The sequence below is a fragment of the Oryzias latipes genome, chromosome 4 (genome assembly GCF_053564925.1).
Source record: "Oryzias latipes strain Hd-rR chromosome 4, Olatipes_Hd-rR_3.1".
NCBI lineage: Eukaryota > Metazoa > Chordata > Actinopteri > Beloniformes > Adrianichthyidae > Oryzias > Oryzias latipes.
The window spans coordinates 13,428,657-13,453,265 of record NC_136240.1 but is presented as its reverse complement, the minus strand read 5'-3'; the positions used below and the strand labels follow the sequence as shown (position 1 = coordinate 13,453,265).

Below are 24,609 nucleotides of genomic sequence, written 5' to 3'. Positions count from 1 at the left end.
GACATTTCATCACCCCACTGAAAACACAATTAATAGCAATATGCACGCACCAGTCAACCCCCCGAGAGCCACCCTTGTCACAAGCGCAGTCACTGTGACACAGTTTCACCCACTCAGACATTTGCCTTTTAAGTAAGAAGTAGGACCTGTTGTTTTAGAGTTCACAAGACACTGTTTGAGGGAAGACTTGGACAGGGTCTCAATGGTAAATGCTCCCTACTTTAAAAGGGATTTGCTGGCATCACAGCATCAGCAACGGGTTTGCTGATAAGTGACTGCTCTGAAAGGAACGTATTTTCTTTCTCCATGATAGATAAACTATAGTGGAAAGCAGGATAGGGTGTGTGGTTGTGTGTGAGTTCCCAGCACACCGTGTATGCACACAGCAAGCTTTAGTAAAGGCAAGACTACCCACTACTAGGCTTTTCTAACTCTATAATTTGGATCTACAAAAAGCTTGGGACAGATTATGATTTGGTTACTTTTAAACTTAAATTAATGCTCAGACAAACCCAACTTTGGTTGAGACAATGGTAGAAGAACGAGAGGAAATGGAATGCTGCAGATATATGGAATGTATCTGATTCACGTAAAAGCCATGTTGTAATAAATCATTTTGAGCACTTTAGATGATGAATAAAATCAACACATGGTAAGGAATTTTTTTTTCCTTGTTCCTGTGCAAGGTTACAGGAATGCCGTAGCCTATCCCTACTGTAGGGTGAAGGTGTAGTGCACCCTGGACAGTTTGTCCCAGGACCACACAGAGACACAACTACACAAAGGACAATTTAGTCACCAATTAACCTATGAAGCATGTTTTGGCCTTCTCACTATACTGGGTTCACACCAGCCATGTGAGGCACATTCAAGAATGTCAACGCCCGTTCACTTGCCACGTGTTTTGTATGTACAGCCCAAAAACTGTTGTGGCATGAATGCAAGAGTTTTGAACGCGAATCCTAAAACTTGTAATTACATAGACTTTTCGTTGAAAGTCAGCACTTGAACAAGCATTGCTGAGGGCAGTGTGAACGTAGCTTAAGGTAAGAAAGCACCAATGTGCAACCCCTTAAATAGATTTTGAATGAAATGCTGTAACCCTTGTGCTATCCTAGGCACTTTAACATTGGGAGTTGGGTCAAGTAGACCCACTAGACAGTGCGCTGAACCCAATTTTCTTCAATGATTTGTGATCTTCACTGGTGTCCATGGATTACATGAAATCTTTCCACCTTTATCCACCTTTGTCATGGTAGGGAGAACAGGTCAATGTAAGGGTGGGGTCATCTAAGATAGCACAAGGGTTAAGCGAACCAAATGGGTCCAGTCTGAATACACCCTAAGATTTATCAAATTTATAAAACTTACCATGACAATTTGCTAAGCTGGTCACATGTTTATCTTGCATATACATACCTACAGGTCCCTGTGCACCTGTTGTTACTGTGTTGTTAAAAAAGGTATTTTTAAGAAATTGTACATCATTAGTTTACATTATTTTTTTGTATTTTATGTTTGTTTTTGTGTAATTTTAAATTGATTTAGTTCTCTAAGTATGCTGATGGATTTTTTACGTATTCTATGTCGACCATTTCACTTTCAGTCTTCCAACTCGATTCAGTGCATGTTATTGTGTACAGCTTACTGTATTTGAGTGGCTTTAATGCATTCAGGTTACCGTGTATGCTGTAGCATGTGCAAGTCCCTCTCTTTGAGTGCTTGTGAAAGCAATACACATGCATTTCTATGTTGTGAAGAAGAGCGTAAAGTCACGGAGGAAAGGAGTGATGAGTGATGCCAGAGGTGGTTTTTCTACCAGCTCCTTCACTGGGTTGCTGGCTCACTAATGGCCTCCTCAGTGGGCTGGCTGACTGAACTCACTAGCGTGGCTTCAGAAGTTCAGTCTTCCTTATTTGGTAGTGAAAGCTGGGGGGGGGGGTAGGAGAGCAGTGGTACTCTGTTTACACACAGGGTCAGGAGGTTAGAGCGCCACAGAAAGGGAGAAAATGCAGATCACTTAAAGACAGTAGGAGAGCAAGTGGTTGTCAACTAAATTTACTGATTCACCATGAAAGCGTGCAAGTGTGTATCTGAGGTTGTGTGAGAAAGAAGGTGGATAATAGTACAAACTTCAGTGAGAGAGAAAAAAAGATACTACAGGTAATTTCCATGGTCTCTTCTCATTTTCCCTCCTTTACTCTCAAGTCAAAGACATTTGAGGGGAGTCAGTAGAAAGGAAATTAAAGACAACCATCCCTATAGTTTTACTCTTGTCCGCTTGACTGCCTGCATGCCTGCCTGTGTTCCCTGGGCAATGTTTATGCTGTGCCCAGCCCGGGATAGAATAGATTCGCCCACACAGCACTGTGCTCTCAACCAGAACCTAAGTAAGTCTGGCAAGCCCAAGCCACAGTACCATTCACTCGGACTTCTCTGGATTAGGGACTATGGCTAGAGGCAACACAGAGATGACTGCTTTAATAGATCTAATAAACTCTGTACCAGGTTGTGTAATTCACCAACGTCTCCTAAAATGTATTGGAATTGAATGCATGTAACTGAATAGAATTTTTGTTTTGTTTTGCAGTGCGATAATCGCATATTTTTGGCAGCTATGTCAAAATGACATTACACAAATAAACTAAATGACTGTAAGGTGCAAAAGAAAATAAATAAATAAATCAAAGCAAGATACATAAAAGTGCAACTTACATGCACCATGCAGTGTCTCTTTGTGGCAGAGCGGTAGAAGCAGAAAGCTCCTGCATTCACAATTACCATAAAATTACTCATGTTGCAATAATCAAATTCATTGCCTCACAACATAAGGTCAATTTACATCTTTAATGCTATTACAGATACATGGAGCATATATAATTGAATAATGCTATTTTAGTTTTTGTTTTTTTTGTCTTCTCTCTTGTATAGTAGCTTTACTGTAGTAAATGTGTAGAACATGTATCACTGTGGTGAGGATGGTGGCTGCTTGCAGAACACAGTATCCCACTAGTCAGACAACTGGTGCCATGCTATAGAAAACAGGGCTCTGAAAGAACACAGTCCCACTTGGTGCTAGCCATAAAGATTAGCAGAGCTTTGTTTAATTAGAGTACTAACGGTCAAGGAGCTGTTTAAGAAGTTAATGCTGTCCGTTTTGTGCAAAAATGTCTTTCCCCAAGTTCGGTATGCTGAGAGAAAGTATTTTTCAGACCAACATAATATATACCAACGAAAACGCTTCAAATACCGGTAATAAAATGTCCTTCCCCTCACAATATAGAGCCAATGCCCACTGGTGACTGTGCCGTTTTTAGGAGCCTCATTAGCACCCCCTTCAGGTCATCTTTAGCTCAATCAGATTTGAAGTATTTTATAACAAGCAAGTGTCAAACAAATGCTAATGACATTTTGCCCAATTAGAAGGTTATTTTCTCCTGAGATGGATGGCTTATTTTGAGGCACAATAGAAGTTGCAAATTGCACCTGCTGGTAATCTAACACTGCTGACCTTTTGGCAGCACACTGGTGACTGTGTCTGTGCGGGCTTAATAGTGGATTTGTATATAAACGGTCCTGAAGCAGCTCAACAAAGATGAGCTTTCACAACAGCAGTGAAAAAACAATTGTGCATTTTAACTGATTGTGACAGATCTGTGAGATGTACAGTCTGAAACTCATATGCTCCAAATGTAAACTTTATGATTTTGCTCACAGTGACTAAAAATGGTACACAGAAATGAAGACACCACACTTTTTTTTAAATACAGTATTACTTTCTGCAGACTTCACTCTGTGTTTCAATCATTTAATATAAAACAAGAGCAAACATTTATATAAAGGTTTTAAGTTAAGCTACAAACAAGTGTGTCTGAGAGCTGAAACAATATTACAAGAATAAAAAGCAGCTTTTTATATCAGCTTTGCACCAATATGCAACACATTACTAACGGAAACTGTTGCATAATTATACAAAGCAGCTTTTGCCTGCTTCAGAATCCGCTGGAATTACATTAATTGCACAAACGGTTGGAGAGTTAGTAACACTGGAGCTAAACCTCTGGTGTTAAATGTTTAAAAAACTTGACAAAACAGCGAAACATAGGGAAAAAAAGGAAAGACTAAATGATGGACTTAATGTTAAATTCTTAAATATACTCAGGATGATCATTAACTAAAAGCGGATAACTGTGGATGATGAGCAATTTCCATAGCAAGACAGAACATTACATTAACCAAAAAAACTGAACAAAAATGGCACAACCCTGAGATTTTCCTTTTGATCAAACATGCTTCTTCCTATACCCCTTGTGCTATCTTAGATGACCCCACCCTTACATTGTCCTGTTCTCCCTACCATGACAAAGGTGGATAAAGGTGGAAAGATTTCATGTAATCCATGGACACCAGTGAGGTTCACAAATCAGTGAAGAAAAAAGGTTCAGCGCACTGTCTAGTGGGTCTAGATGACCCAACTCCTAATAGTAAAGTGCCTAGGATAGCACAAGGGTCACTCCTTAACTGACAAGTTTTTAGATTGAATTTTGAAATATTCCCTTGTAATCCTGAACTTTTGTTAAATAGTAAGACACTAAAAGTGTCTCTGCTGACTTTGTTCAGCTTGTTTCACCCTGCCAAGTCTATATTGGAGGGCTTCTGTCTTGCATTTACACCATGTCTGCAGTTTAACAGAACAGGTCACTATGGTTTCGCTGCAGCTGTCCCTGAACATGCCAGATCCAGCTGCTGATGCGACAATCTGTCCTTGGATATTAAGAATTACAGAACTACATGGACATGCCGACAGGGTATCTGTGATTGCAGTTACACTGGGACTCATTTGCTCTTATTCACTTTAAATTTGTGCATGTCTGCTGCTCTGGCATCAGTATTAATAGTCAAGAAATGAACAGAAATGAGAATATGGGGCAAGGTGTATTTATTTGAGTCAAGTATTGGGCTCTGTTCAATGTCAGAATTCAAGAAAAGCTGTTAAGAAAAATATAGAGAAAGGAAATTTGACCCTGTGTCATTACTTCTTAATGAATAATATTAACATTCCTAAAAATGAAGATGTACTGATAACATTTAATAATCCAGGAATATTAAAAATCCAGCATGGGGTTAAGTTTAAAATAATGATAAATATATTGAGTCAATTCTTATCGCTTCTTATCTTATAAAATCTAATTTTACATTAATAAAGCACAGGGGAAGGATCAGGCACCAAACCTTGTATTTTTCCTCTATTTATTCATCTAGTCATTTGCATATGAACTTACACACTTACGACTGGTGTGAGACCTGCAGCTTTATTGGAAACTAAGCGCTAATGACTGCCTGAAACATGCAACAGACTGACTTTAATTAGGCCAACCAAAGATGAATTTCAACCATAAAAACTCTTCCATGAACTGAGACATCCTTTGCTCAATCTCTACCATTTGAGCAAGAAGTAAGCCCTTTCCTGATAGCGGACATAGACTTTTAAATATTCTTATACATAATAGTTTTGCTGCATAGCAGAGATTTCTTGATTATTAGTCAGCTTGGGAAAACATACATAAGTTCAGGTGCAGGAAACGGAAAGATTGCTGCAATTTTAAAAAATATTGCAGAGAATCCACATTTAATTCTTGAAGATGAACTAAAAAACTCACATGGTGTAAAAAACTATAATTAACATTTTTTTTAAAAGTTCTGTATTTACTGTCATTGTGTGTTTGTGTTGAGGGCAACTAAATATTTGCAAAAATATTTTTATAATATAGAGCAGAAATTGTTAAAAGAAATAGCCAAAAACGCTTATAAAGTCTAAATTCACCTTATTTACTCTTCACTTTAAGAAATGCTAAACACAGCAGATCTTACTTTTAAGATACTGGAGGTATTTTTAAATTATGTATCTGAAAGTCTTTATTCATATTTTTTGTAATTGACTAAATCTTAAACTTAGAATTAGATAGATTATAGATAAATTATTAATGAAAGGCTACCGTACTTTTTAAGGAAAAAACATGCCTGTTTTGAGCAATAACCTTTTTCAAACTAATTGTCCTCTACGTGATGTATGCCAAGTATAAAACAGGGAATTTTGGCAAGCGTTAAAAAATCTAGATAAGTGGGAACATTCCATGTCTCAGGTGACACGCGATGGCTCCCAGATCTGAAAATCCCCTATGCCGTTTGTTGAGTGAAAGCATTGCAGGAACAGCTCCTCGGTGCCCGTCTGCTGTGACAGCTTGATAGTTTTCCCTCTCAGCCTGTCAGTGTGGATGGATGGTCTCAGCACAGGAAATCCCAAAATGTGTGAAAGCAAATAAAGGTGTAGTCGTTGTAATGCTTTGGTCATCATTAAGAGGCAGAAGTGACAACAAGGATTTCAAAGATTTATGTAAGCCCAGACTAATATTTTTCCACAATATAGTTATTCCAGAGAAGACAGTGCAATTTGGGTTGATGATAAATCGTGTCTGTATCTGATAATGGCCTGGACACACTCGCATAAACAGCAATTATTTCCATTGTAGCATTGTGTATATATGCATGGGGCTTTAGGAAAGTGTCAACTGTACTTGTTTGACCTGAAAATGAAAATAATCACATTTCCTCTGTTTCCAGTAAGGAAATGAAAGAGACTCGGTATATTAGAAATATAGAAAATGTTGAGGCATCACGGCAGAGTGAAGAAAATACATTTAGAAGGACCAGAGAATTAGGAAAATAGAAAATGGCAACCAGAAATAGGATATCTGTTTTATGGAGTACTTTAGGAAAGAAAAAAGACTCTTCAAAAATACATTAAGAAAGGAATTGTTACGGCCCGCTTACCACGGAGTTGTTTTCAAAACCTCTTAAGCCTCATATCTTCAGCTGCTCCAGTGGCTTCTTCGTCGTCTTCGTCTTCTTCTTGCTGCTCACTCACTCGCACCTTTAAAGTAGACAGAGAAATGGCAGAGAGGAGAGGAGAAAAAAACGGGAAATTGAAAGAGAAAGATTAATGAAAGGGACTTTAAAATGAACTCCCTTCTCATTTGGTAGGTGGTGGTATTTGACAAATTCTGTGAAGAATTTCTCCCCCTTTCTTTCCCTTTCTCTCTCCCCTCTTTGCCCTTTGTGGTCGCAAGACGGCGATTCTCGGGTGAGGAGGATGCTTGGCTGCCAATTGCCTGAGAGCTCTGAAATATAAATCTATGGGAAATCCATTCCGACCCAGCCCTCGTTTGCTTCTTCTCTTTCTCTGTTTTTGATCATTTTTTCCTTCACATCTCTAATGAGCTCAATCCGAATTCATGTGTGCGTATGTTTTATTCCCCCACAGGCTGTGTGATTTGTGTGTTTTCGTCATACAACAATGCATCTACAAGAGTCCTCAACATTGTCTGTTTGTTGACATGAAGTCTGAGAGATCAATACAGAAAATACATGTTGTCAAGACAACATAACTTCATCAATCAAACATCTTCATGTGTTTCTGGGGCACAGCTTCACAAAAAAGCTTTCTATAATTCCTTGCAACTTCTCATCTCTGCCATCTTCCATTCTCTCCACTGCCCTGGAAATCGATCTTTGCACAGCATCTGAGGTGCTTACTGTCGACCTCAGGAGCTCAGGGTTTTGCCCGGGGAGGGAAACGTCCTAATTGTGAATGTTTGGGGTCAAACTAGCAAAGTACAAACTTAAGGATGCCCACTGCCTGAAAGCATTCATCTCTTTATTTAAAGGATACATAAGCAACGTTATATTTTAGGCTACACCATAATATTTTCACTAGCAGACGTCTAAAAATATGTTTTCTTGTGTAGTAGTAAGAAAAAAGGTGAAAAAAGGTCATCTCGAAATCAAGTGATTTATTGGGCATCTGCATGTCTTTTATCTTCGTTCATATGTCATCTGAAACACATCAGGCTTCATTTAGATATCTATTTTTACAGCTCACATATAAACACTTGTTTGTTGGCAACATGGTTTTAATGGCCATTTCCACACTAATTATAATGAGGATGATCCTAACAAAGCAATCATGGCACAGTCTGTTTAAATCAAAGTGGGCTGGAAGGAAATCAAGAGGGCTGGAAGGAGAGTGGGCTGGAAGGAAATCAAGATTCACAAACAAGAGAGCAAGAGGACTGCTGCATAGCGCACATGTCACTGATGTGATAATTAAGATCCTTTTCTGCTTTTAACTCTGTCTTTATGTTACTTTTAATGTCCGTCTTTGTGTTTTTATCCTTTCACCCTCCACAAAGGCAGATGGGAAAGAGTATAAAGTCATGTTTACATTTCTAATAAAGTCAAATAAAATAAAACAGATATTTTAATTCTATTGAACTTCATTAGTTTCAGTTTGCTTTTTCAGCATAGTGCATTAGGTTCATGTTTTTTATGAAATGACGCTATATAAATAAACTGAAGGAAATAGGCAGAGGTCTGCCTCCAATAGAGTGCTTATATAAGTTCTGCATACCTATGCAGAATTGCAATGCATGGAATGCCATTGAGAAAACATAACTCATACTAAGTCAAAGTACAGTTCCTCTCACATGGTATGAAATCTGCCATGAATATTAAAGGCTAAGCCGCTGTTTATTGTATAATTCATGATTTGGTAAATAAAATATCAGAAACAGAGATAAATCAAAGTGTTTTTTTCTTAAAGCATGTCATCACATGTCTGACTTTGTGACCAACACTCCAAACCCCCAAAAGTATTCTCTATAATTAAACCCACTGATGACTGCAAATGTATAACCATATTGTAAATTAGTTGGTGATTCAGATTTAATTGACTTTTACATATGTGCCAATTGTTGCAGCATCAAGACATGGCATTTGCTAAGTAAATGTATGTTAAATGAACTTAACCATAAGCTGCTGCAATGTTGTCCAGTAATAAAAATGTTAACTTTTTGGAAATTATTGTCAAAATTACTTTTATTCTGAAACTGTTCAATTCTTACTCTTCACAAAACACAAATGTTGCAGGGAAATAGAAACGTTTTTGCCTTACGTCACTCTTTCCTCAATTCTTGTTTTCTATTCAACTTGCTGGCTCATGAAGTGTATGCACCTCCATAGACATTATTATTTTGACGTCTAAATAATCTATTTTACCTGTGAGGTAACTTGGGTCAGACAGGTTCCCAAAGGCTAATCAGTGTCAGCTGGCTCCAGTGCAGTCTTTTGCTATAGTGCAGAGCAGGAGGCAGTTTGTACTTGGTATTTGTGTCAATTTTATAAACACCTTAGAGTCCACGCAGGGGCTATTAAAGTTTTTATTACATGACAATTTAAAAAATAAAAACAGGATGCTGGTATAACTTTTTACTCGAGTAAGCATACGTACATATCAGGGAGAGATTGAGGACAATACTCCCACACGCCTGCTGCCAAGACGAGCATGGGGAATTTGTTAAATGTACAGCGTTTATTCACTGCACACATGCTGTTGCACTGCCGCTTCCTCCATCGCATAAGACACTCCCTTAGCTGGGCAATCCGCCATCAGTAAGCCGGAATGCGGGGTTAGCCAAATAACAAGAGCTAAACAAAATCCGAAACTCACATTGTGGAAATCCACCTCAGCATCCTCACAACAACATGAAGGTGAAAGCATATTAAGCCAAATTCAGCCAGGTATTTCTCTTTTTCCTAGACTACTAAATATGGCTCAAGTTATTCTTTGTCCGCTCATGTGGAAAGCAGCTCTGGTTTGTTTTCTCATGACCCTGCAACATGTTGGCATTGAGTTTAGTCACCGTGCTGGGGCAGATGGCTGAGCCTCATGGTGCATGCAAACTGGGAAATAAAAAACATGCATGATTCAAAACCGGCCTATGTAGTTGCTTTTCCAGATAGGTTTTTACATTGGCTTCATTCAGCAGCTATGATGTTTGGAGAAAACTTGAGGACAAAAACACACAAGAAGGTAATAAAGGACAAAACTCTGAATAACAGTAAAAGAAAAGGTCTTTTCTCCTTAAAATAAAAATAAAAAAAACGTTACCATGGTTGCATTTAGTGTTTCCTTGTCTTTGCTTTACTGCCCTCCACCTACATCCTCACTCAATAGCATTCTCCAGATTGAGAATCATTTTTCACCACAGAATAAGGAGTATGGTGGTGAAAGCAAAGCATGGAGGAGGCAGGGAGGGAGGTAAGGGAAAAGAATTGTTAAACTGCGATCATCTGTGGGGTGGGATGTGTTAAATGGAAGAAAATATACATGCATAAATGCGAGGTAGAAGGAGTGGTAATTTATTTTTAGTAAGGCAGGCAGTGATGAAGAAGAACAGGTAAGTCAAAAGGACAGAGAAAGGGAGCAAGAGTGGAAAAAAGCTTAACCGGAAAATGCAAGAAAACAGTGAAGAAGTGACTGACGAACACAGGGGGACAGATGAGAAGACAGGAGGAAGGAGATCAACACAGAGAAAAAGCGAAGATGAAGGGATACTTTGTGGGGGAGAAGAAACAATGAGGCTGTAGGAGGAGGGAGTGGGCTTTAGAGGAAATGTCAAGCTGAGAAATATGATAAGAAAATGAAATGCAGGAAAAGAAAGGTGTCAAGATAAATGAAGAAGGAAATAAATTATATGCCAGAAGAATCTGACTCCAAATTTAAAATCCCTTTTTCAACTTGATTTACTCTAAAGAGAAGGGTATTATCTTCTAAAGATGTGTTATTTAGAGGAGACGGTTTCAAATTGGATCCTGAATTGTACTTCTGGTGATCTGACGTGATAACAAATCTTACAGCCTTACCTTTTCTGAGAGATTACTTCTCATGTTAGAGCAAGACAGAGCAAAGTACACTGCCAAAACTGGTTCTTAAGAAAGTAGAAAGACCCTTGTTTCAAGTAAAATGGTTGTATTTTGTTTCGCAAGAAACATCAGGAAAGTTTCTCAATAGCAAAACAATCTCAGTTTAAAAAAACACGTCTTCATGACAAAACTTTGTTTTAAATAAGAATTCTTGGTTAACCTATTTTTCTTATCTGACTGGCAGATTTCTTTTGCTTATCTAAATATTTTTTTAGTTTTAAAGAATTCATGACTTACTTCTAGGGTGGCTGCTTTTGCAGTGTAGCACTAAAGGCACATACAAAAACAAGCCATCTTGATTTTCTTACCTCTATACACTTTCAGAGCAAGAACAATTTATGTGGAGGGCAGGAAGGGGGTGGAAGATTTTAGAATGGTGGCAAATGAGACCAGAGTGAAAGGCCATTACAAATGAAAAGGTCAATACGCATTACAAACTATTTTATGATTGGTATTAATATTAAAACCGCAGTTCTTTTAGCTGAGGTGCGATTACTTGTGTAAAACAGTAGCAAAAAATTAAAAAAGTAGAAATTGTTGAAAGACATGGAGTTCTATGGAATTCAACCACAAGAGATCAAATAAATCCACATACTGAACCTTCACAACAACAGGAACAAAATTTTTTTAAATGTCCAAATATTCTGTAAAATGTTTTTTTTTAATACAAATCTCAATATTCATTTCCAACAAGGAGTTGGTTAACGAAGCTTGTCTTGATTATTTCTCAGTTTTTATCAATAATGACACTAACATTGACTCAAAAATGGGGGGGGGGGGTCAAATCTTTTTGGTGGTAGGGCAGCTGCCCCCCTAGCTCCGCTCATGCCCCATGGAACATTTTACAAATGAGGCTATAGGGTGTGTTTGTGCATATTGCAGTTTGCTTAATCAGTTTCTTTATATAGCTTCCAGTGTTTTGATAGGATATTACTGTACCTACGGTGAAAAAATGGTGTCCAGAATGTTTCACCGACATGACATCTTCTCTAAGTGCCATGGAAGGGGAATTTTTTTGTGGTTACAATATGTAGCTGTGTCTTGCTAAAGTGAGCTTTCCAAATGCATTTTCTCTGCGTGTCCATTGGTTGTGTGTATTGACAAAGTGACAAGAGCAGGAAAATGGACCCTCCAGATATTACTGTTGCTCTGTTACTATTGAAAACCTTTTAAAAGCGACAGGCACAAGCTGGACTTCTTCCTAACCTCTAAAGAATGTCACATTTTTTGGTAATAATAATAACTGAAAGGCATTTTTATCTACTCCAGCCAACATAGAGACACATAATATTCGACTGCAGAGACAGCAGTTGCTACATCTAATTTGATTTTTTTTTGTTTGTTCTTGTGTATGGTCACTGCCTCAGAGAGAAAAACACCAGTTGCTGAGAGAAATCACTTTTTTTTAATCTCCAAAATAGTATGAGCAAAAGTGAAAAAGAATAGTAAAAAAGGGTAAACTTTAAAACTTTAAACTTTAAAACAAAATGTATAAGCAAAGAGGATGCGTTGGGCAAACAGCATATGCTGTATGATATGAGGACAGACAGGATTTCAGTTTCTTAAAGGCTGAAAACAGAATCTTATCAGTTATGTGGAGGCATGAATAAACACCTCAGCAAAGCTATTTGTAAACCAGAGTTAGGGACATATTTTTTACTTTCACAGGTTTCATTTCCCACACACTTACAGTTCGCTGAGAGCCCAAACCGTCATCATTTGCATTTCCCTGAACTCACTCTCATCATGCCTCCATACATTTTCATTGCCAAGCCATCAAACAGTTGTCATTGCCAAAGAATGTGTCACTTGTCAGATGCGTTTTCGTGGTAAAAAGTACATTTTTTCTCTTCTAACTTTTTCTGTAAAGCATCCATACTTTATACATGACTCACGCTAAGCTTTTCTCCTGAGGATAACGTAGTTTGAAGAAAAGACCCATGTCAAGGAAAAACAACCTTGTTCCCATTGGCTGTAATTTCCCCCATAATGTGCAATAACCCTAGCATGTAAAAAATGACCTTGTAAAAGCTCAAATTTGGTTCAGTATAGGAGAGTAATCAAAAATAAGGAAATTTGTGATTGAAGTTTGGCTGAAGCAGAAGTGTGCACAAACCTCAAAGATTTAAAGTAAGCAAGTTTTGAAGGTCATTCCATCACGGATGAGTGTTTCACAAATGCTGTCACAGAAAAATATGGTTTAAATATGTGTGGTGTGTGGCTCTATCTGAAATAATAACAAAGAATAGGAAAAAAGTGATGTTTTCAACATAACCTTTTCATTTAATAATATTTTTTGTCTGACCCTGGGGAGACAATATGCTCACAATCTCCAGTTTTTAGAAATTGTTTTGTAAAATCATTGACATATTTTGAACAAGTCTTATCTCCAGTCACCAACATGAATGAAAAAGTGTCTTTTACAGATACAAGTCAAAGGGATTCAGTTGTAGCAGCTTTTAAGGGTCTCTATATATTTCAGACACAGTTCTGCATTGCAGAACCAAACATTCAAGGTTAGCTCATTGGTTGTTTACCCAGCAGACCAGGGAGTATCCAGGAGGCCTACATGAAATGTTTAGCATGGCAATGCAAGACCAGATTTTGTACCATCATCAACCGGCAATACCATTGACTGCACACAGTATGAAAATTAGACCAAGTATGGGGTGACATGACCATTTTGCTTTTTGATTTGAAGTCAGTTTCTAAGCTCCTTGGTTGTTACTACCTTGGCTGGAAATGACTCCAGCATACCTTGTCTTGTCTTTCAAAAGATAAATCAATAAATGAACAAGGACAACCAACCTTGGCAGTTATTGGAACATGCTCAATAAACCATTCTATAGCTTCCCCCTTTCTGTCAAAACTAAAAGGAAGAGATTAATAATAATTAAAAAAAGAAAAAAAAAAAAAAAAAAATATATATATATATATATATATATATATATATATGATAATTTACATGTCTTATTGCATTAACCCCTCTGGTCATAACAACAATTAGTAAGTTTGGTCATTTTACACAGACAACCTGACTTGCCTGTTAAAAAAGCCACCCAGATTTGACCTGGTGAACTAGCGCACTCACAGGTACTTTGGTTTTCCAACCAGCTTCAAACCGGAAGTAAAATAGTGTGCAGAAAAAGAGTAACTGTGTTCATTTTTTAAATGAAAAAATGAAACAAATAATCATAAGAGCTCGAATTTTGAAAGGAAAAGGAGCATTAAAATTCTGTATCTTTTGAATCTCCTCTTTAACAAGGTTTATTATTATTTTTTAATGGTTATATTTAAATTAAAAATTCCTTTTTCAACTTCTGGTTGGTTTTAATGTTATATAAGTCTGGGATTAGTTTAGTGGGTTACTTTCTATTTGTCATACACACTCAAAGACTGATTTTCATTTAGGCCAGTTGTCATCCTAACGCAGCTCATCACTTCAGTGCTCAGTTAATAAGCTCGCCTGACAGAGTATGGGTCAATATTAATATTAATGTCTCCATAAATAATGTTATGGTAGAGTTGAATATTATCAGTTCCTGAAATGATGGACATGATAAAGCAGTGCATCTGTTGGGTTGTGAAAGGCTCTGGCTTTAAGAGAGAGATGAGAGACAGACAGACAGACAGACAGACAGACAGACAGACAGACAAACTAAATCCTCCAATGTCCTTCGAAAGGAACACTGGTGATATTGGGTTGGAAAGGCGCCGAGGTGGTCACAGATGTGTTCCCAAGCCTGAATGGTGGGGGAGAAGGGAAGTGATGAGAGTGTATTATGTGTGTCTGGTGAATTGGTGGAGGGTGAGAGTGGACGAAGTGGATTAATTATCATAAATCATTTCCCTGGCCACATGTTTATTGCTGCTACTCAAATTATTGCGCGAGTGTCTGATTTTAATCTCGGACACAGCAGGGTGTGCACAGCTTGTGTGTTTGCGACAAGTGAGGTCTGAGGCTTACAAAAACAACGAGTTAGCTGTTTTGCGATAACGGCCCATATATCATTCTGATAGCTGACATATCGCAGTAATGTCTTCATGCAATTGCTGCAAAACCTTTTGATAAGCCACCAGTTGGAAGAAGATGACTGTATTTAACTAAGAGATGTCTGTCGTCTGTGCTTGATAATTTGACCTTGAAGGCAAATTAAGTAGCACATCGTTACATTTACAGAAACCAAAGCTTCCATGTAAAAGAAAAAATCCCTGACAGACAAGAATACTAATTTCTGTGCTTGTGAGCAGCTCAGATTTATTTTAAGATGTCATTTTTGCGTTGGCTTGTTCAGATTGAACTTGCAGAGGGTTGTCTTTTCTGACTTTTTTGGTTTTTTTTTAACCAGAGGGGGAAAAAAAGCCCCCTGCACGCACTTCCCTAGTGGCCTTTGAGCCGCCTCATAGTTCAAACACAAAGTTCCAGGGAAGCTCATCACTAGTTTCAATTGGAGTTCTACTCATTCACATGCCCTTGCACATTGAATTTCCAGCATACAAACTTCAACTACCGTTGTAGCTCTACAGTCACAAGTTCACCTGAACCTTTCTCAACGGTTTGTAGTCGGATCAGGAACTCACTCCAATAATTCGTGCCTAAAGGGGGAAAAAAAAATCTTTACCAAACCAAATATGAAATAATTACTTTTAAAGTTCCCTACTAGCTTTTTGTTTATGCAATACTGAAAATGATAATAATAAAAAAGAGAGATTAACAAACAATATTCAGTTCCAGGCAAAATATCCCACATAACAGAGAAAATGGCTGCAGAGAAATATTAATCAGCTCCTAACTTTCACTTTGTAAGGAAGGAAGGACCCAATGTTGAAAAAGGGAGACATAGGTACACGCATGTGCAGATGGTCATGGGGGCTGTTTTTTTCTTCTTTTCTTTTTTTATGTCTACCGATGCAGATAAATCTGGGAAATAATTTTAAATTGAGTTTGAAATGAGGTATGATGTCATTTCTGATCACACATGTGGCACACACACTCACACACACATATAGGAACTCCGCACAACAGCCGTGAACCAGGGGTTTTGCAAAGCCTGGATCATCCCTGCTAATCCACTCTCATTAAGGATGAACTCCATGATAGCGTGCCACCACCAGCTTTCATGGCCCCCACCCCTTTACCCCACTTTCACATGCATACACATACAGTGGATAAGTAGCAGCTTTAATAGCATTTTTTAAATAAATGACTGCAGATTGTTGCATGCGTGTTTGTCAGCACTGCTTGATTGAACTAAACACCTGCCACACTCGTCAGCCTTCATCAGGCCAGGTTTTTTAAGCGACAAAGCTTTTATCCTACATCATCTGCTTGGCGAGTAGAAGGTACTGCTCTCCTCAGAGATCTGTGTCTCTAAACGCAAGAGTAAATCAAGAGGCAAACTGTACAGCTACAGAGCTGGCGAATCACTTTACCACAGTAAAACATAAAAGGATTTTTAGCAAAACTTCAAATGAATTATTAAAACTCCTTGATTGTTCATTGGGATGGAAGATTTTTTTCCACGCTCTCAGGTCTTTCCCAGAGACTAAAACACAAATAGATTGCTTCTTCCAAGTGCTCCTCTACTTCAGAGAGAAGGTCACTTCCTGGCCGAGTCTACCTACAAGCCCTTCAAAACGGCAAAAGAAAAAGCCACCAAGATGCTTCTCTTGCAGCTCTTGGTCTCCAAAATAACTCTCCCTCTGTGGGGTTCTTAAATAAATTACAGATATGCTATCCTCCCAAGATGTGATCTCTGTTCTCTAGCACAAATTAAAAATTTAAGCCCATTTAGGTTGGTGCCCAGTGTAACTCGAAGCAGTGCGGTTACAAGTGGTGATATTCAACCAGAGCTGTGTCACAGTGCTACTTAGAAGAGGAGCTTGTTGCCCTGGGCGCCGCATCCAAGAGGGGAAGCAGGATGGCCTGATGTCAGACACCGTATCATATCACTGTGAGGTCACAAGCTGGATGTAAGTCCTGTTTCCACCTGCAGCTATGTGTTTTTCAAAGTGTCTCAGCGCTGAGTGACTCACTCCATGTGTCCTCTCCTGAACCAAGAACCAGCAGATCTTCAGACACTTATGAGATGCTTGGGATCCTTCTTGAAAGTCTTCCTTCACTGAAAACTGCTTTTAAAAAAACTGGCATCAAACTCCATAGCAACGAGAATGTTTACTCCATAAAAAAAAGAAACATTCTAATATTGAAGGCCTCTGACAAAACATAATAAAAGAGCATGAAATCACATGCAGTAACAATAAAAAAAGAAAAAAATTTCACAGTTATTTAGATCCCCAATTAATAAACTAAACAAATCCTTTTGTCTTCATGAAAACAAAAGCAGCATGCCAAGAGAAACAGGATTACCAGCAAACTCTAATGCCTGATTATTAAAAATGAATACACCTTTTAATTTATTACACCAGAGGAATGCCCGGGAGCTTTGCATATGTGCACAGACAACCTATTTACGAGGGTTTAAGAGTGACCAAAAAGGCTAATTAAGCAGAAAATCTACACAAACATTACCCTAACGAAAAGAAGAGACTATGTGAAGTAAATCATTAAGCAACAAAGGGCTAAATAAATGATTGTGTGGGTGTGCATATGTGTGTCTGTAAGTGTGAGGGGTATTTAATAGACTCGACCTTACTATGAACTCAGAATGAGTGTTTCGTCATTTGACCTTCATTAACATCTTCTATTCATTCCGCCAACTCCGGTGATAAATCAGGAAATGGCTCACATTGTGTCTTCCAGTGGCATGTAATAAAATGTTCTGCTGGACTTTCATTAACTTTTGTCTCTTTACACAATCCCCACCGCCTCAGTCGAACTTGGCCTTAATAAGGAGTTTGCTTTGTTGAGGCTCCACCAACGTAAATCAAACAAAAATCAAAGCAGGAGATAATTCAGCAAAGAAGCAAACAAAACCCTCTTCATTTTTTTGATCATAAACAGCAGTGGATGAAGAAAAATAAAAGGAAATATGGGCTGTTTAGGTGGAAGGTCACATCCTGGACAGGTCCCCACCAGTTCATCACAAACCCATATACCTACTGTCTCTTAAAGCAGTGTTTTTCAACCTTTTTTGAGCCAAGGCACACTTTATCCTTGACAAAAATCCCGCGGCACACAAGCATCAAAAAAATTTCAAAAGTAGAAACTCTACGGTCTGTATTGATGTACAATCCCTCCGCAGTCTCACATGCATTTTTGTGATAATTGTGGCAGAAAAAGTTGGAAGTTGCAGCTGTTTTTTCTAAAAGATGTAATAAAAGTTAAGTTAGTTTTCTGTAATAATTATGATGCATCCACTTGAGGACAACTGATCTGCCATCGGCTTCCAAACTGTACGACTGGAAAGCTCCAATATTGCTCACCATTTCTGTAACAACTGTAATGTTATGTGGGGGGTATGAGGGGCTGATGGCAAATGAAGGCTGGCTCACTTTGCACCAACAGTTCCCCAAAAACTCCTACCGCTCTGCAGAAACTATGTCCCAGACAACGACAAAGGTTTTTTGTTTTGTTTTTTAGCTACTGCATAATCTTAATTAAAAGACCCCTGGGAACCCATTTAAAACATTTTAAAATCACCAGCTTTTCAAGGCTGTGGGCCATATCAGCTGTTATAGGATAAGGAGTAACATCTTTCACTTTAGGCTAAAAATCATAGCAAAGTTCAATGAAAGCTTGAAGGGGAAGAAAAAAACTTTTTTCTTTTTAACAACAGACTCTTCCAGAGGGGGACGGCTTCCCCTACCAAGCATTACTGGATTAACCTAATCAGAAGATTAATCAGACTTGAAACACTGGAGGCAGTGCCGGTGGCCTCTTTATCCGACTGTGCCCGGCAGCAGAATTAGGATTGAGAGCAGGGAGATGGTGTTCCCACAACCTCTCTGTGTAGAGGAACTTAATGTTCTCCAAAACACCTTAGAGCGGGAACCAAAAGCCCTGCATGTTTGGATCCTCTGATTCTTACCTATGCATATCCTTAAATCCTTTCAACAAGACCTTACAGCTATATATAAAGCTTTTTTTTTTGTGCCTATTTCAGCCTTATTACCAAGTACCAACTATAAATTGCTTCAGAAACCAACAATTCCAAAGTTTTAGTGTAAATATACCAATGTTTAATTAATGCAAATCAAAATTTTCATTTGAAAACATTGAAAAACTCTATTTAATCTGTGTAACCCTATAAAGACAATACTTACTTGTGAATTATGGTTTAGAGTAAGAAGCCACAATAACTGAAGTGAAATCCTTCCCCTCTGCAGGGATTTAAAGACGATGAGCCGATTGCCCTCAAAACTCGTTTAAATTAGCTCTTGCTTTGCTGTGTTTTTCTGACCCCCTGAATACCATAAGGCCCAGGTGCTCCAGCTTTTTTTTTTGTTCTTCCTCTAAGCCCAGAGCACATGGTTGTGAGCAGCACATGGAAATCTGACAAGCAGAGTAGAAAAGTATGGCCGTCAGCCTGCATCAAATAAAGAAAACATGCACAGTGTACTTATCTGTCTTGCTTAAATTATATAGCGGCTAATCTCTCGAGCAAATAAAAGACAGAGACTACCTCGTGGCAATATAAAATATAAATCAATCAATAAATTAAAGCATAAAAAGTTCAAAGTGTGACTGAGAAAGGCTTTGTTTATCTGATGTCTAGTAGTCATGTCATTGATTACAGTCGGCAGCTTTGATACTTGGCATAAGTTCCTGGTCTAAAATGCAAAAATGCATCTCTCCAAATCAATGTGAAAACCAATAGAACATCCACCACTAAATAATATTTAGCCAGGTAATCCAAAAACAGAGAAGTGTTTGACTGAACAAGAGGTGCGAAACAATATTTTAATCTCCATCTCTGTTCTCCCATAGGAACAGAGATCTTATACTATAAAAGCAGGAACTGGTACGGTTAAAATCTCAGCTCAGGACACTGAAAACTGACAGAGTGGAGGGCATGGAAAATAACCAGAAAAAAAAAGTTAATAAAGAGCAGCATTTTTGATTTTCTCCTTTTCCCCTGGGGTTTATTGATCCTGGAACATTTTTTTAAGCCTGCTTCTTGACGGTTAAGTAAAACATCAAAGGTTCCCTTGCCTTTCTTTACAGAAAACACACTTCTTGCAGAAACTGGTTTATTCTGAAATATATTTCTCACCATAATTGGCTAAAAGTTGCATATAAAAAAAGTGTGCATAACAAGATTTTCTAAAAACAAGCACATTCAGGATGAAGCTACGAAAAATATTGTAATGAAGCCAGAAAATGTGCAGTTACATTATAGAAACACATTACTCCTTGTGTGTTGCTCTAAAATCAAGCAAGTAATGCAAAAATCCAATTTTAATTTGAAACATAAAAAAAACTACTACTCGCAGAACCCAAAACTTAAACAAGTAATCAGATTACACCTTCAGAATACTCTGTTATGCAGTGAACAACACAGTCAAATGCACAATTTTCAGATTGCATGGCGGCAAAAGAAGCTGGTATGTGTCATGCTAATATGTAATCATTTTATAGAGCATTATCAGTTCCTCTGTCTAAAGGTTATTACAACCAAAATCTTGTATTTTGCTGCCCTGATCTTTTCATGTGAGCATAATCTTGAGTCATGTAATATTGTGTTGTTTTTTTTCTAAATTTATTTTCTATCATGTAAAAATTTGACAAACCCACTGATGCTGGTGCTGGCTAATTTATATATTTTTTGTTCCTGCAGTCTGATTGGTGACTTCCTGGGATGTTAGTGCAATTTCTTTTTAATAACAAGTTTTTCCTAGTTTAATATCATCCACCTTGCTAATATTTAAGTTAAAAGGTTAGGTTTATGGTTCTTTTTTTTTTATTTCTGTTTTTTTTCTCCAATATCTGTCTTTCACACCTGTTTGTTATGTTTCTTTTAATGGAGTTGTTGTGGTTTCTACGGAGCCCCTAAAGCGACATTGAAGGGAAAAAAAAACAATTGAAGTAAAAAAAGTAAAGTAAAAATGCAACTAACTGGTGAGCACCAGTTATTTATTATTTATTTATTAGTAAAGCTTTAGAATACAGACCACATTTATTTATCTTTCGCTTGACCGTTTCCTTCATTATCCTTGTATGGGTGTTTTCTTCAAAATTCAGCAAACAACACATTTACTCCGATTTGGCAAAGAAAGATTCCAGCTTTATCTAGAATTGTGTTACATTTTTAACTAGTATCCCCAGAGGAGACCATACAAACTCTTATTCAGATGTACTGATTGCAGCAATGCTGTGAGGTTTGTGCCCTTGGGTTTGGATTTTTCAATAATACTTTTTGGTTTTTGTCATGTTCTGTTTTCAGCCCCCCTAACCCCTGTCAAACACACCTGATTCAGGTTGATAATCTTCCACAGCTGCCTTCATTTCAGTTACGGTAATTGCTCTCAGTGCATGTCAAGACTCCAATCATCTTTTGATTTTTTATAAAAGTGTTTCCAGTGGTATTTTAATTACGATAATGCAGTTTTAGCCAAAATCAACAATCCTGTATCATTTTCTAGGGCATAATTTCTGCATAGCGACAGGAATTCATTAGAAATGTGCCTCTTTTGTAAACTGCATTTTTTCGTCTGCTCCTGATTTTTCGATTTGAATAAAGACATACTCAAAAATGCAATTATGAGTATGCAATTAATTCATGTTTTCCATCCAGAGAAAAACATCACAAAAACAAATTAAAACACCAAATAAAGCAGGACATTAACCCTTTAACACCAGAGCTGTAGCGCTATTGTTGATGCTCTTTAAATTGGTGCCATTTTTTTTGCGTAAATGGTTGAATACTTACGGTCCTTCAAAGATTGAGTGCCTGTCGCCGCCAACTGTTCCAGTATTGAAGGATTAAGTGTCTGGTTTTCAGTTTTTTACTGTCAAGTCATGTTTTTGGTTTCACCTTTTTTTGTTCTGTAGATTTTTTCAGGTTTAAATGTTTTCATTAAACCTTTGAGTTTAATACAGTTTGGGTCCAACACTGCCAGTTACTGACAAATGACCGTGACCTGGTCCTCAATCTCTAGGACCTCAGCACATTCAGCTAAGGTAAAGCTGAATGTGTTTTACCTCAGCCATGGTGCTGAGGTAAAACGGCCGACCGCTGATTGGAGGATTGCAGGTTAGCTTCCTGCCCTGCACCCCCAATGCGTCGAATTATACTTGGTCAAGACACAGAACTCCACATTGCCTCTAGTGGTTATAGGTTGGCACCAGTGTTCCACAGCGGAGCTACCAACAGTGTGTGAATGTGTGTGTGTGAATGTGTGTTTTTGCATTTGTGAATGAGACTTTATTGTGTTTTGGCCCTTCGAAGCACATCAACTAGAGTTTAATTAATTAGAGTTTAGTCATTAAAATATCATAAACAAAAGTTTTTTTATGACACAAAAGCTAAAAAATAGTTCTGGACATTGGAATAACACAGCACTACTGACTGTTTAAATTTGTTTGTGTGTTTTTCTGAATAAAATTGTGCAGCATCTGGCAAAGCCTTTACTATTCACTAAGGAGCAAGTCCGCTGGGTGATGTTTTTCACACATGCACACGAAGTAAATGAAAACTTGTGCTACTACGCTTCTTTCCCTTAAAACCATCATCACAGTGAATTACCATAAACACATGTTTCAAATGTGAGAAAACATAATTTATTCACAGTCATCTGGCTAAATATTTCACACCTTCCCAAGGAGAAACATTTAGCAAAAAACTCCTAGTAAAGTGCCTTCTACGTCAATCTAACAAGTAAAATAAAAATTAAAGCCGCAACCGGCTTTGTGTGGTCAGCAGGCGCTACCTGCCCTTGCTGTCCCACCTTGACCCACCCTCACTCGTTGAGCAGCTGCTACACCACTTATCACTCTCCTCTTCAGCCAGCCACCCTGGTCAGAGCTGCATGAGACAAATTGATTAAAAAAAATCCACATTTTTCAAAATGGCTGCTTTTTGGTCGTGTTTTTTTTTCCCCATAGCAACCATTTTATTTTTGGGTTGCCTAACTGTGGTCTGTGTAGCTCTTAGAAGAATCAGCAAATGTCAATTTTTGGATTTCCTTGGCAACTGAGGTTTATGTTAACCATGCCCGCATTATTAATATGTATGTTCATATCGTATGTATCATCTTATCTTTCAGCTTGAGCCAGGGAATTCTCACAGAATTCTGGCAAAAAAGAAATATAAGAGCAATAGAATGTTTGCAAGCCAACCACACTGTAGAAGGTATTTCAGGTGACTTAAAGAGATGGCAGCCTCTTCCCGAGGTCCAAAGACAAGGAAAGTTTGTTTGTGGTGGTAGACTTGACCTGGTGATTGTCGTTCAACTTTCAGGATATTCCTTCAGGGGTTCGCCAGGGTGAATCAGCTTCCACTGATTCACATATGTGGTTTGGCAGATATTTTTATGCTGGATGCCGGTTTCTTCTGCTGCAATGTCATCATTTTTTTTGTGGGTAGGGTCATTAACCATGCCCAAAATTCATTTTCACAGGGTACTATGATTGTGTAAATTGGGGTGAGTTTTTGGTTGGGGTGACATTTTTGCTTAAATGTATTGTGAGAAACAAAAATTGTAAAACAATTTGGTCCTTGCAGTCCCGGAGTGCTGTAGGCCACTATAGAACAAATAGCGTTAGTAAACAATCAACCACCAGTTGTATAATTCTCGTACATTGTTTACTAAATTAGTAAAATAAGAAAATTAGGAAAGCAAGGGATCGCTAATATTTAACTTTACCATAAAATGTAATTAACCTTACCTGCCCCTCACTAGAAATTCATCAGAGCCCCTCCCCCACCCACATATTCTTCATTCTGATATGACCTTTCAGTGGTTGCACACTGGCAACTGAAAAGGATGACAGCTTTAGAAAGGAGCATGTTAATGTTAAGTGTGGCTCATGCCCCATGGTGGTATTTAGAAGTGTGATTAGAATTCATCTCTTCACATCCCATTCTTCTGCCCCCCTGAGAGGGAAAGCAAGATTAGTCTTTTTCACCTGTCACTCTGCAGGGCACCTTCTGCACAACACGTCCAACATGTCAGCAAGGAGCCAGCAGTATGCCAAAGCGTGTCGCTTTTCTGGGGCTCTGCATCCATGTAGGAGAAAGGGGTTTGTTTTGATCTAATGTGATTAATGTTTATGAAGTAATTCATCTAAAAAATGTGGGGATAATATGTCCTTTTATTGACATACTCAAAACTTATTTCGAACTAAAGGACAACTGTAACAGTTTCTTCTAAAAAAAGAATAATTTTTCCAACAGAATTTTTCAATTTTAAGACGTGTTAAGCTAAACTGTGTCCAATAGTCTATTGAAAAAAAAAAGAAAGTCAGCAGTGCAGCTTAGAATGGAATGATACACTAGAGTGCAAGAAAAATGATCTGCGAGGGTGAGGAAGGCAGCAACAGATAAGAGGATTACTCCATTACTACCAGCCCTACGGGCTGTTACCCCAGAGCAGAAGAACATGGTTAAAAAGGGCAAGACCTTGATATTTTTCCCCCTCATGACATGTTTGTGTCATGTGAGTGAAGGAAAGTCACTGTGTGATCCTCTATTCCGTTGTGCGGAGAACTAATGCATGTCTCTTTTCCTTTAGTCACCTGCGGTGTGACCTTGCTCTTCTGTCCAGCTCTCTTTGTACCTTCTATTGGAGAAAGATGAATGACATAATCATCATCCTCATTTTAGAAGCGAAGATTTTTAAAATATGGACATTTTAGAGAAGTTTTAACTTTATACTTTTAGCAGT

At 38.0% G+C, this 24,609-nt stretch overlaps 1 protein-coding gene across 1 annotated transcript in view; it reads right to left on the bottom strand.

The window, feature by feature from the left end:
* Positions 1–24,609, bottom strand: part of ptprsa (protein tyrosine phosphatase receptor type Sa) — a 245,780-nt gene that overhangs the window by 187,834 nt on the left and 33,337 nt on the right. The window contains 1 exon segment of the mRNA XM_078946535.1: positions 6,832–6,931. The gene's annotated coding sequence lies outside the window, so the exon portion shown is untranslated.